Genomic DNA, 11,947 nt, shown 5'->3' with positions numbered 1-11,947 from the left:
CTCTCTCTCTCTCTCTCTCTCTCTCTCTCTCTCTCTCTCTCTCTCTCTCTCTCTCTCTCTCTCTCTCTCTCTCTCTCATCTCTCCTTTCCTATTTGGGAGGCAGTGGGTATTTTTCTCTTTGCAGTGAGGGGCTGCCGGTTACACAGCCATAGGCAGGACAAAGCCAAAGAAGTGACTGAAAGTCATGGGGCTGTGGCTTTTTTATGGAATTTTGGGAGGATGGAACAAAGGGAAAACCAAGCTCTCACGACATTTTTTAACCTTTCAGAAATTGCTGAAGCAACACCACTTGTCTCAGTGTGGTGTTGCAAGTAAGGCAATGAACCGATTGCCAAGAGACCAAAGTTCTAATTCTACTGTGTGGCTCAGGTGAGTCTTTTAAAAAGACCCTGGACTTCAGTTTCCTCATCTTGAAGAAGAGAGGGATGTGATGAAAATAAACTGGGAAAGAAATTCCAAAAGTCCTCCCCACTTTTGTAAGCACCCAACTTGGAGCTGAGTCCCGACTCTGTACACCTTGGCCATCCTCACTGGATATCATGAAGAATCCACCTGCACTGTGCCCTACGGTGGCTGCAGGGATCACTGGCCTAAAACACTGTGGGCCCTTCGCAAACCTGGGAGATCCAGACATATGAAAAGTGTGCTATTTCTGCTTTTCACAGGAAATGCCAACAGAAGAACAGTTCTGCTTATCCAGAACTCCAGCCATCCCAACATGTTGACAGCAACCCCAGTAAAGCAGGGGTTCTGATGGGCTGAAGAAAACTTTCTGAACAGCAGGACCACTAGACACTGTGGAACGTTTACTTCCAATCTTCAGAAAAGAACAGAAAGGATGATGCCAGGTTGGCTAGCCATTTCTGGAGGCCTAATCCTAATGACTCCTAGTTTCCCTCTAGTGACAGAACTTTCTCTTGGGTTTCTCATGTAAGGGTTGGACCTTCAAATTTAAACTGGCGCATGCCCCACCTCCCAGCCTTCCTGGAATCCAGTGGGGGGCTTCGGGGAGGACGGCTTCAGAGGACTTGAGTTCACCAGCAATGTCCAGAGCAGTGTGTTGGGAGGATGAGTGGACTGAGAAGCAGATGAAGTCTAGAATAAAGAGTGGTTCGGTGTATTTCCAAAAAGGAAGCTCAATGAGCAGGTATGGCTTCCCAGAGAAAGTCTTGCTCTCTCTACTTCTGGTTATATTTTAGCTTACCCTTTATTTGTATGTTAGCTTCATATAAGAAACTTCACAGCATAGTTTATTTCTTAAGGTCTAAATTGTAGGGTTAAGTCAGGATTCACATTTCTGCCTCACTTACTAACTCATGGCTCAACTCAAGCCTTGATTTACTCTTCTGCAAAACGAGGGTAACAACTGGACAAACTCTTGGGGCTCTGCAAAACTTAAAATGAAACAATAGAAATAAAGTGGCTGGCACACAGTAAGAAATCCAAGAGTAACAACGGGGAACCAACTGAGACAGCTGGTGGTCTGGGGCAGGCATCAGCGGGGCACTAGGACTGAGCCAAAATGCGCCAGCTCCGTGGCACACAATATACAGTCTCACTCGGTCAGGGGCGCAAGAGTCACACGAGCACACACACACTCAACAGGTCGATTGCTTAAGCTCACCGTATTCAGTTTTCAGATGAATAAGATGTCTGCAGACCAGTGTGTTTCCCCAGCCGAGTCACAAGGAAGGAAGGTCCACAGGGGGCCCAAGGATCCCAGACAGAGGGGGATTTTAGAGGGAAGCTGACTGAAAAGCACCCGCTGTCCATGGCTGCGAGAGTGCCAGGAAAACAAGGCCTGGCAAGGCCACACCACAAGGTAGGGAGAAGATGGAAGAGGCCCCAGATAGGGCCTTGTGGCTGGGTAGTTTGGAGCATGGCAAGGAAGGACAAACCCCTGGGTCCCACTCCTACCCTCGCTCTGAGGAAAGGCACAGGGCTCCTTGCCTGAGTCCAGTATAAGACCACAGTGGGCCAACTCTTTCACACGCTCAGCGGGTCTGCGGCCTAACAGCACAGCAACGCACTGGCCCCCCTCTGCAATCCTCTGGGAGGGAGGAGGAGGAACCAAGGAACGGCTCCATTTCACAAGGTAGAAAACAGTCTCAAGGCGAGGCAAAGCACAAGCGAGTACAGCTCCGAAGGCCCTGGGAGCCTCCTGCTCTGCTGGCGACCTCGTGCATAGGGTCCGTGGGAAGAGGGCCGCGAGACCGTGGAGTGTGAACACCAGGCTAGCCGGCTGGGCTCTGTTCTCCAAGTCTACTGAAGGTCGTGAGCACGGGGGTCTGCTCATGAAACTCCTACGTGAGAGAGAGGGCCCTGGCTCGCTGGACTGCAGAAATCTACAGTGACTTTGAGAACTCATTCTGTTCTCCAGGAGCCGGGGTTGGCAGGGACAGCAAGCGGAAGGGGTTCACACGCCTGACCTCAGTGTTGACCGCAGTGACTGCCAGCTACATTGAACAGCCACGGCTCAGCGAGGGTGAGAAGCGCAGGGCACGGTGGCAGGGTCAGTGTGAGGAGCCCAGCATCCCTTGCACCACATGCACAGATACAGCGCTCAGTTCATTACTGTAGCCCTGGCCACTTTGACCCCAGTTTTCCGCCACCGCAGCCTAGACGGGAGCAAACTGTGGCTCGGTGTGGCCTGCTGCACCCGGCCTCTCCCCGCTGCTGTTTACTCTAAGCACCCTGACTTTCCTTGAAATGAAACAGGGCCCCCCCTGTGGTCACCACGACCAGAAGTGCCTGTGTCCTTACTGACACCTCCCCGCTGGCTCTGCTGAGGCCCCGCCCGATGAGGAAGACCTGGCCACTGCGGAGAGCCTCTCTCCCACCACCTCCCCAATCTATGGATGTTCCGCGTCATCCTGGGAGGCCAGAAGGGAAAGCGAAGTTGTGGTGGTATCAGTGGTCACAGCCTTTCTAATAGAGAGGCTGTAGGAGCCGTGGCAGTCAGCGTGGTTCCAGTGTAACAGTGTAAGCAACAGGCCATCAGAAGTTAGGCAGCGTGTGATATGTGCCCAGGCCTGATGAGCATTTCTCATTGTTTCTTCTAATCACCCGCAGATGAGTATTCTTCATCTTCGCCTCTGAGACATGACAGGGTTCCTTGGAGGAGGTAGGTGTATTTGAAGTCCTGGTTCCCACGGCAGAGCTAAAGGGAGCCCAGCGGGCCCCGGCACCCCTCCCCTCTATGGACGCCCAGCTGCCCCTTCCCTTCTGCTTCCCAGCCCCAAGCCTGCCACTGCCCGTCACATGACTTACATCAGATTTATGCCTGTCAGTGCAGGGGCCTTTTGGCTTTTGCACAGATGCTGATGAGTCACTCTGTCAGGACTTGGAACAATATTTTCATGGAAACTACTCTTACAAATGTTGATTTTTTCCCAGTCTTCAGTGCAACTGGGTTATACTATAAACGGCCCCAAACTCAGTTTTGTCTTTTGGGAGTTGAGTTCTATGAAATTTACAAAGGACACTTTCTCTTTCCTGCTAAACAGGGCTTAAGCAATACCTGAGTAGACAAAATTGTCTTGGGTCGTCGCCTATCGTACTGTTTGTTCTCCCTCTCCTGGGACCCACCCTTCCCTGAGAGGTGCCTCTTCCTTCCTCCTAGGGATGCGAGGCCCTTCGCTGAAATCGCCATCTTTACCATGCGCAGCCGAATGGTCTAGTCCCCTGAACCTGCATGGAACTCAGCCCTCAGGGCCAGTGTACAGAAGGGCGTCTCTGCTTCTCCTTCCCCAGTCTCTCCCCACCTCTGCATTTGACCTTCCGGCTCTCGGTAAGTTACTGGCCATTTCATAAACAATTTTTCTGCTGCAAAGGCAAAGCAGACCTAATGGCTGCCCCTCAGGTAAACGGGCACCTCTAAATTGGGGACAGCCAGTGTACTCTTGGGTTCCACCACTGTCCTGAAGGCCTCCAGCCCAACTTCCCCCTGGACTTTCTCACCGAATTATGAATCTGCTGCTTCAGAGTCTGTGAGATGGGAGTGCTTTTTACAGAGGTCAATAATGTTTCCAGTCTTGGCCTCCGCTCTGCCTACTCTGCTGTTCCCCAGGGGGCCGTTAATGCCTCACGGCCCACGGCCTGGGACAGCACCCCTGGACGGAAGTAGCAACCCAACCTGGCCTCCTTGTGCTCTGTCAGAGGAATCCAGCTCCCAGAGAAAAACCGTCACCTCAGACCAATGTCAGGAGCCCACCACACCCGGTAGCTTCCACCTCGGTATCAGCCTGCCCACAGCAGGCATCAAAATGGCACCGACATTTCAGGGCACATTTTAGGTAGATCATTTCTCAAGAATACGGAGAAGGACCTTCCGAACGAGGTACTCGGTGCTCTCTAGGGTTTTCCAGTAATATTCTTTGCTCACTGACACAGTCAGTCAGTGTGGGAAATCCACTTCCGGAAGGTGGTCACTCCTCCCACACCCCCAGTCGTGCTCTTGAGGAAAAGGCAGCATCATGTCCTCCCACCGCTGGGAGGCCCCTGGTTTCCACTGCTCTCAGCACGCTTGACTCACAATGAAACTGCAACCTCAGAATGCTGGGGGCCAGGATGGTGAGAAGGAAATACAGGTGAACACACGCAAGAACCGCCCAAGGGAAAGGTTTTGTTTCTCTTACAGAACGGCACTTCCAGTGCTGCGCAGGAGCGATGGACTGAGCCCAAGCCGATCTTGTTGCACACCCGACCTGGGGGTTTCAGCAGGGAGGGAAATTTTGCATCAGAAACAAATGTGCCAACTAACTCCTGATGAGGCAGTGCGGGTGGGGAATGAGGGCATCACACCATTCTAGAGTTGTGAATCGCATTAGAAAGCCTACTCTGACGAGCCTCCAACTTAGAAATGCAGAAAATAAGTCCTGGGATAAGAAGGAGCTTGTTTGGGGTCCCCGGGTCCAAGGATCAAGCCACAACTCTTACTGTGAGGCTGTAGTATCCTCAGTGCACTGGGGGAGGGGGGTCAGCCTGTTCCTTTCCAAGTCTTCAGCTTCTCAGACAGATGCATCCAACACTAGCAGCTGAGAGCTCTTACCAACCCAAGAATATCCTCACTGCAGCTCAGAGGTGCCGGGAGCCCAGCCAAACACCAGTGCACATCCCTGCTCCAGTCAGTCCCTGCAGACTCAGCACCGCCATCCTCTCCAACCCACACGGATCCTGCAGCGCAGGAGGCGTCCCCACCCTGCCCAGCTCCACAAGGATGGTAAGGAGCAGAGAGGTGAGGCAGATTCAGTCTGACTCCAAGGCCCGTCCACTGAACCACCCCACCCTGCTACAGGGACAAATCCAAAGTTGGGGAGCATCTTACGGCCCCCAGTATCAGAACACTGGATCCAGGGCAGGGTTGGAGGAGCAGAGTGGGGAAGGCGCATCTAGCCTCGGCTGCCTGAGATCAGTGAGGTCACACTTTTGTCAAACTGACCCATCGACTGCTTCCCAACCTCTGGCTGAGGCTCCTGGCCGCAGGGTGTCCACAAAGGGCAATCTTGGATTGTACAAAAGTTGAAACACAGATTTCCTTTAATAATTCAAAAGAGCAGCATTTCTTAAAGAGCACAGAAGTGATCATCCAAAGAAGAATCAGCGCCTCAGTGAGCTTCCTGGAATTCACCAGACAATTCTGTAGTTGTTATTCTGAACCACAGTGAAAGGTTGACCGTCAGAATCAGGAAGCGGGACGAAGGGTTAAATAAAAAGTGGAAGAGGCGAGTACAGCTTCCATCAGCCTGCAGGGGAGCCCAGCAGAGACTGTGCCCCCTGTCCTTGCCCACCCTGAGAACCTGGCCCTGGGGAAGGGTTTACAGTAAAAGCTGGGGTGCTGTGAGTCGGCCCCAAAATGCCCGTGGGCTCTGACTCGAAACCACAAAGCCCGTGAGGGAGGCCCTTCTTGGGCTTCCATGATCCATCTTCTTGGGACAGCGGGGGAGCTGGAGCACCGCACCAGCTGTTCGGAGCCTGAACAGAGCTGGGGCTGCTCCTTCGCTCACCTAGGCCAGGTGCCAGGGCCGGTCCCCTGCCTCTTTCTTGGAGGCCACTCATGGATCATTCATTGATCATTCATTGTCGTGCACCCTCACACAGAGATTTTTGTGAAACCTTGAACAGATTTCTCCAAGGGCGGTCTCAGGAAGCCCAGGAACTGTTTCTTTTCCAAATGCCCTGTCTCTGCAAGGCCGGCTTTTCTTCAGATGCTCTCAGCAAAGCAATGGTTAGCAGAAGATGAAATGTGGGTGCAGAAGTGAGAATCCAGCTTCCATCAAACCAGAAAACAAATGGAAAACACTGTCTCTCTTCTCAACAAATGTGCCTTGGTTTGGAAAGTTGTTAGATCTCATTTGAAAATATATTGTGTATGTTACTAAGAAATGGGTTTATTATTGTTTGTGACTTTAAAATGATGTCATGAGTTGGTTTGGGTAAACTCTCGCTTTCCATTTCTAATATGATAAATATTGATGGGGCCACCCATCTAAGTAAAAGCTCTGAAAGATCTTTAATAATTGTTAAGACTGAGAGCATCCGGTATCCAAATGGGTTGTGTGCAGCTGCCTTAGGGACTTCAGTGCTCCGTGGTCACCACCAGGCACAGCTGTGCAGGCCCACTCCCTTGGGTAGGGCCTACGATGGGCACGTGTGCTGGACGGGAAGATCACATGAAGCACACTGGACATACACGGAGCGTGTCAAGGCCAGAGACCATGTGTCAAAGACTGAGAGTCCCTGGTGCGACCGAGAGATGAAGACCACTGTGGGCTACGTACAAGTGCTCGGCTCCCTGGGTTAAAAAGCTTCTGGAAGGAGTTTGGATCCTGGGAGACGGCCTGCCGGACAAGGCTTTGAACACAACTGCGATAGGGTATCAAGAGCAAATTACATTCGTAAAAACATTCTTCTGTCTGAAAGAGCTTGACTCTCCCTTAGACAAAAATACCAAAGCTGCCCTCACCCCCGACCCAGCTCCCAAACACAAGGCCAAGTACCTGAGCCGAGATCTGGTCATGATCATTCGGTGGAAGGAAACTGATTTTCACAGGCTTTCAACTTCTCCCCGCTGCAAACCAACAGGCTGCACCCACCCTAGACGCCCATCCCCAGCCCAGCCTCTGTGCAGGCTCCAGTGTTCAGGCCAACATCGGACGTTCCAAGTCAAGGATTGGAGAAGAAGAACTGGGTTCCAATTCCACCTCTGCCGTTACGACCTGGGAACGTCGTCCTCTTCTACGAGCTTTTGCTTACCTACCTGGAAAATAGGAGGAGCATGGGCCGGATCGTGTCTACAGCCCCTCCTCTGGCATCCTAGAACTAGGACACTTTTAAAATTCTGCCAGTCTTAGGGGTTCCACTCTGCGTGGGAGAGCACTGATTGGTACCCAGATCAACTCTGTACAAACTAGCAAAGCTCGCTTGGGAACGGGCATGTGGTTTGTGAAGTTAGCTGTCTCCCCCAAGCATTGATTCTCTATATGAGCTGGAAGGAAGTTCATCAGGCTTCAGCCACTCAGGGCATAGGCAGTTTAGCAAGCACATGCTCATGCAGTGAGGCCACTGGTTTGTGCCCGGAACTGTGCCAAGTTATAAGCAAACAATAATGATCCAGACCAGATGTGGTCCTGCCCTGTGTGGGTTATAGTAATGAGGAGACAAAAAAAGAATCAAATGGCCCCAAGCACAACCACAAACTGACACAATTCTAAGAAGGAAACAAGGGCCAGGCATAGTGGCACACACCTGTCCTCTAAGCACCCTGGGAGGCTGAGGCACGGAGATCACAAGTTCATACCCAGCCTGGACAGCATAGTGACTTATGGAGATCCTCTCTGAAAATAAAAAGGGTCAGAGCAAAGGCCTGGGTTTAATCCCCAGTACCACAGAAAGAGAAAGGGGAGGGAATAAGGAAGAAAGAAAAGAAAGAGGAAGGCAGGATAAAGGAAGGATGGGAGGGGAGGGGAGAGGGAGAAGGGAAAGCAACAAAGTTGTCTGAAATGATGTGCCCAGAGGACCTGTCCTGGACTGAGGAGTCAGTAAAACCTCATCTGAGGAAGTAGCATCTGAGCTGAAAGCTGAAGGGCAAAGAGAGAGTGAACAGGAAGGGAGAACTACATGTGCAAAGGCCCCGTGGCAGTAGAAGAAACCGTGAATCATTTGAAGAGAAGAAAAAGGAAAAAAAAATCAACAAGTCTAATTCACAAAGAGAAGTAGAGAGGGCTGGGAGTTGAAGTGGAAGTGTTTGGCAGGGTCAGACGACAGAAGGCATCCTAAACAGTGTTAAGGAAACTGGGAAGCCATTGAAAAGTTTAAGCAGAAGGACAGGCATAACCAGATTGGCATTCAGGCAAAAGCACTCTGACTAGGACACGGAGGGCAGCAGAGAACGGATATTAGAAGACCAACTAAGCACTATTCTTTTAGTCCATGGGAGACAAGCCAGAAGTTTGAAGCAGTCATTGCTAGTGAGGACAGAAATTGACAGCAGTGGGAACTTTGAAGAACTTTGTGAAGAAAACGCCAGGGATCCGGTGATGAGTAGAGCCCTTGGGGTGGCACTGGGGCTGCAAAGTGAGGGCTGAAGAATCCAGGATGATGGGGCTCAGGGTTCAGCCAGGGTCAGTGTGGGGAGCAAACAGGTCCTTGGCGCAGGCAGGGGAGGTGGGATGGTGGGATCGCATCCTCCTGGGGAGGGGAGGCAGCTGTGTTGAGGCAAAATCTTTGGGAGGCCTGGCTCCCACTTGCCATCAGTAGTTACTTGTTTAAGGCCTGATAACAGGAGATTCACTTCTTATCCAGGACATTTGGTTTGAAATGTCTAGGGTTCCCTTGGATAACCTCCCTTGGCTCCCTGTGCAGTGGCTTTCCTGGGGCCTTTGCTACCAGAGACCCCACAGGCACCACATACAGGAAATGCGGCTGGGCCAGGCTGGAGACAGGGGCGGTGTCCTACTCTGTCCCGGCTCCTCTGGCTTCGGCCTGCTGGTGGGGGGGTCAGAAAGGCATGGCAGTCGGGCCTTTCAGAGGAGCCGAGGTGGAGTTAGACACCCGGGTTGTGCAAACTGGACTGGGTACCCTTCCAAGGATGGTGGCTTTCACACACTGCAAACCACAGCGGAAGGGCTGATCTTCCAACAGCCAGTGCGGAATTCCCCTTTGTGCAACCGTGGCACCAACTCAAGCAATTTGGATTTTCCTCAGGGGAAAAGCACTGAGCTCTATAACTCCTTGTAGACAATATTAGCTTCTCAGAGCCCTGGACACTAGATGTCCACTTGAACTCACAGGAACAAATGGTGCCAGGTGAACGCTGGTCACCCCCAGTGACTGTCCCTCCCTTTTCCTCCCTCCTACTGGTGCCCAGACTCAGATCCCCAACGTGCAAGCCTTGGCCCTTGTGTCTCTCAGATGTGGCTTGGAGCTTTTCCCAGTATATTCAAACAGACTTTTCAGATGAACAGATTTGCTTGCAGCCCTGAGATACAGGCTTACACACAGCCTTACAATGCAGGAGTCGTTGGTCTATCTTGTTTTGGAAAAGCACGTGGCCTTCACTTTTCTCAAGGTTGTGTACCTATCTCTTGGTGTCAATACTAGGAAATATGCTACAGGGGAGACGGTATCTCCATTGATTAAATCAGGACTTACATCAAGAAATTTTCCTGTGGTTATGTCTGAACATTTAGATTATGAAATTGTAAGATGATAGACAAAGAGTTCAAGTCAATGGGGAAAAGGATCAACCACTCAACAAATGGCTGGAGAAAATTGGACAAATGGCTAGAGATAATTTCATGGCAAACTGAGAAGTCAGACCCTAACCTTAGCCCTATTTAATGGATTATGAACGAAAGAAATATAGAAATGGCTCTTGGACTTCTCTCTCCTCCCTTCCATTGTGGGTACCTGTGTGTGTTTACATATATGTCTCAAATTATAAGAAGAAACTGGAGGAAATGCCGCCTGCCTCCCCACCCCCATGTTTCTCTCTGCTCCTCTGAGCGCTTGCCTGTGCCCGTCACCAGCCTCCTTGTGGGCCCACCCTCCAGCCCTGATTCAGGCTCCCAAAGCATTCTGTCATGTAAATCCCAAATATAGCTGGCGCCTTCTGTGGGTTGGACTCTGCCAGGTACACAAAGATTAAGAAAATAACATCCTGCTCAGGGTGCTCACAGCTGATCGGGCATGACAAGGAGTTCACGAAGATGGCAGTGAAGTAGGGTTGTAGATCTCACAGCGGGGTGAGTACAGAGCATCACAGGGAACCCAAGGAGGGGAACTGAGCTGCCTGGATCAGGGGGGACCTCACAGCCCCACCTCAGACTCAGACCCTGGCCTGATGATCTGCAGTGCTGCATCCATCCCTGGAACACCCAGATCCTAGCGGGCACAGCTGATGGAGCCCAAGAAAACCAGGAGCCAAGAGGGGAAGAGAAAGACAAATGTGGCAGGAACCCCAACCTCAGGATAACCTTTGGTTGCTGGATACAGAACTCAGCTGGGCAGGAATCTAGCAGGAGCAGCAATTCTGATTTTTGGACCATTCCAGTTTCTGGAAGCCTCTTTTTGTCCTTGACAACAGTTTGGACCAACCCTGGCCAAAGCATTGGGAGGAGAGGCCACAATCCCCCAGTTCCTGATCCACAAGTCACCACAGCAGGTGCACCTGGACCCTCTCCCTTCCTTCCTGCTGTCTCTAGCCTAGCTGGTCCCAGGATGCTGCCCCTCCCTTGCAGTGGCATAAAGTATCCTCCAACGAGGCAGGCTCGGAGCCCGGTGCCAGCAGAGATGCCCAGTGCCCTGCAGGAAGGTGAGGAGGTCACAGACACTGTGGGCTGCACCCCACCGGGTCCAGAGCCCCTAGGTCAGATGGAAAGCAGATGCAGGAAGGACGGGTGACTTGCCCTGCGCCCAAAGTGGCAAAGCCAGGGCAAAGTCCCAGTGGCTCTGTAAACGGGTGGTGGGAGAAACCCCTTTCGCAGCAGCAAGGGAGGGGGGCGCCTGAGCACAAAGAGCCCAGAAACTTTCCCAACATCTCACAAGTCCTGAGTTCCCTGCCCGGATGCTCCCGAACTGGAGGTGAAGCGACACCTCTGATGCGCATGCGCACGCGCAAGTCAGGCTGCGTTTCTAGGGCTTCTTGGGGAGGAGGAGGGGGACAGAGAAGAGGAAAGAAAAGGCCCTCCACCCCGCCTTCACGGAATCCGAGCTGGGTTTCCTTGTTGTTTCTACTCCATCTCTCAAGCTGTAGGCTGCAGACGCGGAAGAAACCCAGTCCGGTGTCATTCTGCCCACAGGGTTTGGGGAGCAGGGCACTGCCCGCCTCGGCAGCCAGGGGACACAGCACCTCCGAGCCTCCCTCCCTCACCCCTGGATGGAGGAGCTGGAGCCCACCTCTGACCCTGCCTGTCCTGGAGGGAGCCGGTCTCCTCAGGGGTCGGTCCTCGAACAGCCAGTGGACGAGCGAGAAGGGAGCTTGAAGCTACCTAAGCCCTCCTTTCACCTTGGAGAAACTGAGTCCCGGAGGGTTTCGGTGATTTTCCAAGTCAGCAAGAAGTCCTGGGTACTCTGCACAGGGTTAGGGAAGGCCCTGCGATTTCTCAATCCTGGTGCACTCTGGGATGGCCAGTGCGTCTGCGTCACTGTGACCTGGCGGCACGCGAATGGGACTCACAGCTACCGGCCTCTGCGTACAGACAGCTGCTCTGCCCAGGAAATCAACTTGGTTTTTGTTTTTAATTGAGAAGCTGAAAAATTATTCAAAAGAGAGAGAGAGAGAGAGGCATAGTCCATTCTAAAAATAGCTGTACTAATGCAGAAGTTCATTTTGAGTTCTTTTGCTTACAATGCAAAACTTCTAAAATTTAAGTTCAACGAATGCAAAATTATGGAGGTCTAGTGAAGGGAGGGGCTTGAGTCAAAAAAAAAAAAAAAAAAAAAAAA

The sequence above is a fragment of the Fukomys damarensis genome, unplaced genomic scaffold (assembly GCF_012274545.1).
Source record: "Fukomys damarensis isolate Sample0158 unplaced genomic scaffold, DMR_v1.0_HiC HiC_scaffold_11, whole genome shotgun sequence".
NCBI classification, from domain to species: domain Eukaryota; kingdom Metazoa; phylum Chordata; class Mammalia; order Rodentia; family Bathyergidae; genus Fukomys; species Fukomys damarensis.
Note: the sequence above shows the minus strand (reverse complement) of the source record.